Here is a 3,239-nt window from a genome sequence, read left to right on the forward strand (position 1 = left end):
CATGATTGTATTGCAGTGCTGTACCTAAAGCCATGGCTTCCAAATCTGTCTGACATTGCGTCCAGTCTTGGGGGCTAGCCTCTGCTTTTGTCAGTCCTGCAATCCCAAGTATCAGCATGCATAATTGTATTTTTGTCATTATGCAAACTTTCAGTCTTGGGACTACAAGTCTGGTGAACACTACCTCACTTTTTTATGAGCATTGAACATATATTTTACACACTGTGCAAAATCAGAGAAAACTAAGTTGTTAACATATATCTCTGAACTTGAAAAGCTGTCTCTGTTTAACTCAAATAACTGATTTACACCCTGAGCACTTGGGATGTAATCAGTTGCATTTTGTTGTGTGACTTGATATACTACAAGATAGGAAGAGGTTGTGGGTTTGTTTTGAGCATTGAATCTTGTTCTAAGGAAGTTTTGTTTCTGATTTTGAAGTTTAATTAAAAAAAAAATTAAAAAACCCAAATATTTGTTGTCAGAAATCCAAAGATCACTGCAATGTACACTTTGGGGGAATATGGATACTTGTGTCCTGCTTCAGACCCACAGCGCAGTGAACCTTACAGATTTCAGATCCTCAGCACGGTCCTCCAGGACTAGGGGAATGAAACTGAGCCGCACTAGGGATTCACACCTAGAATGGGATTAGGCACACATCTTGCTAGCAGGCTGCACGACCAGAAATAGGATGTCGATGATCAAGAATGCTGGGCTCTATTCCTGGCTTAGAAATGAAGTGTGATCTAGTGGAGACATTATAGGAGGAGAGCCAAATTACCGATTTGACATTAAATCTGAGAAACACTGAGAGAAGAGGATAAGTCTTAGTTCTGTTCTATTAGTATTGTAAGTTCTTTTCCTAAATATAATCTGTGTTAGGTTTTGTAAACACAGAGAATTACATTTGGCTGCCTTTTGGGGCAAGTTACAAGGTCTCGTTCAAATAACAAAGCTCTGAAGTGCACAGAATATAAACAGCAATCACTGGAAGTAAAACTGGTGATCTAACATTTCTTGGCTCACAGTATATTGCATGTTCCTCTAGTCTACAGGATATTTATGTCTCTTCTCTTGTCTGGGGAATATTATCCTGACTGGCAATGCAAGAGAAAAGGCAGACAAATTGAGGCAGAATGCAAAATATCCTGCAAAAGCTGGTAGGCCGGTGCTCTTGAGAGCTCTGATGCAAAAGATAATTATAGATGAAAGTGTAGCAACCACTGTGGTTAAGGTTGCGAAATGTTCTATTTACTCAGGTTGCTTAGGAGCCATGCAAAAACTACATGCTGGCCCTGTGCAGTACAACATCTCCAGCAAGGCCAGAGCTTTGGAGAGGATCAGATCTGCAGTGTTCTCAAGTTCTGCAGAACCTTTGTTGCCCAAATATGGTCCAGCAGCATCTGGGCGCTTACAAGGCAAGAAACTGTGGACCTGCGATAAGTTGTTTGGTAGAAAGTGAAAGCTCCGAAGGCCCAGTGCTCTAAGGCTGAACAGTTTAAATTTTTTTCTTGGAGAAAAATACTGCTTTTCAGTTTTCTCTGCAGAATTTCTGAGGATCATGGGACCAGCGCACTCCCTCCTTTTCAAGAGAGCTAGAGAGCCAGATACTGTCAGTGTTTAAAATCTTCGGGTTGTTTCTGTTTCAAAACAAGCTGATGAAATTAATTGTAAAAGGCCTATGTTTAGACAACATTAAACTGAAAATACTCTGGGGCATGTCCTCAGCTTGTGTAGACTGTTGAGAGATTGAAAGTACAGATCAAATGCCAGGCCTTGCCTCAGATATCCTGTGTGTTATGACACAGCAGTTACATATGTGGTTTTAAATTGTTTTCTTTATGCTTAAGCTATATAATCTCCTTGTGTGGTTTGTATTGCACCTTGCTAAATGTGGTTATGGGCCATTAATAGGGTGCACAGGTGCCGCAAAGAATGAATTCTAATGTTAAATGTAAAGTCATATTGATTATTATTTACTATAGGCTCTCAGCATACTGTATCTAAAGGATTTGTGTTATAATATACTATGTTTGTTGTTTGGTATTAATGTTATGTCCAGTCATATAGCTGGACACAATTCATATGCACACAGAGAACAAGCTCTTTAGTCTTCATGTTGTTGAGGACCTTCTTGTTCAGCCGATTTCATTACCACAATCTTACGAAACGTTGGAGAGGTCAGTCTCTAACCAGCGTACGAGCCACATCTACTTAGGTCCTACCCAAAATCTCCTTTAATTCAAATAGGAATCTGTAACAGGCACAAAGCCAGCGCAGATCCAACGCTTCTAGTTTGCTTTTCCTAGAGGCAATTTCCAAGAGTTGTATCACAGAACAGGCAAGTATTGGAGTCAAAAGGCAGAAGGCACTAGTATATTGGACACACAGCTTCTCAACAACATAGAACGTGTGTCCTCTCCTTCGGTACTTTGTCGCTCTCTATCAAATAGTCCTAGTCAATAGCTCAGATTCTCTTCTGAAATCCTGTAAATCTGAAATAATTCTATTGGTTTTGACAGAACTACTCCAAATTTCACCTTTGGGCTATCATGATGCTTATTAGGGAAGCAGAAAGAAATGTGCAGGCGTGTTTTCCCCTAAAACCGAGCAACGCGAGCTCAAGCTCTAGTCCAGCGGAGAGGCTTTACCGCCAAGCCCCCGCGGACAACCTCGGGCCTGAGCTTCCCGCACCAGCTTCTCGGCCCCGCGGCGTCTCCAGAGGCCGGGCGGCGGCTCGGGTGCTCGGGCGGTCCTGGGCAGGGCGGCCCACGCCAGCCAGACGACGGAAGCAGCGAAGGGAAGGGCGGCAGCGTCCTGCCAACCGCCCGGGCCCGCGCCCCGAGAGCGGCGCCTCACGGCCGCGCCGCGCGTCCCGGGCCGCGCCGGCCTCCCGCACGGGGCGCGCACGCCTCAGGGCACCAGCGCGGCGGCGGCGGCGGCGGCGGCTCCCCCGCGCCCGGCCCGCGCGCAGGCCCCGCCGCCGCCGCCGGAGGAGCGGCCCGCGCCCGGCCCCCCCCGCGCCCGGCCCGCCATGACGCCGCCGCCCGCCGCGGGGGCGGGGCGGGGCGCGGCCGCTCTGCGCCGCCGGAGCCGTCTCGGTGGTGCGGGCGGCGGGCGCGGGTCCTCCGGGCCGCCGGGGGGCGCGGCGCTGCCGGGCCGGGCCGGGCCGGGCCAGGCCGGGCCGGGCCGCGGCGGGGCGGGGCGCGGCGCGGCGGGGCGGGGCGGGCGCTGCC

This window comes from Rhea pennata, chromosome 1 (assembly GCF_028389875.1).
Source record: "Rhea pennata isolate bPtePen1 chromosome 1, bPtePen1.pri, whole genome shotgun sequence".
NCBI classification, from domain to species: Eukaryota; Metazoa; Chordata; class Aves; order Rheiformes; family Rheidae; genus Rhea; species Rhea pennata.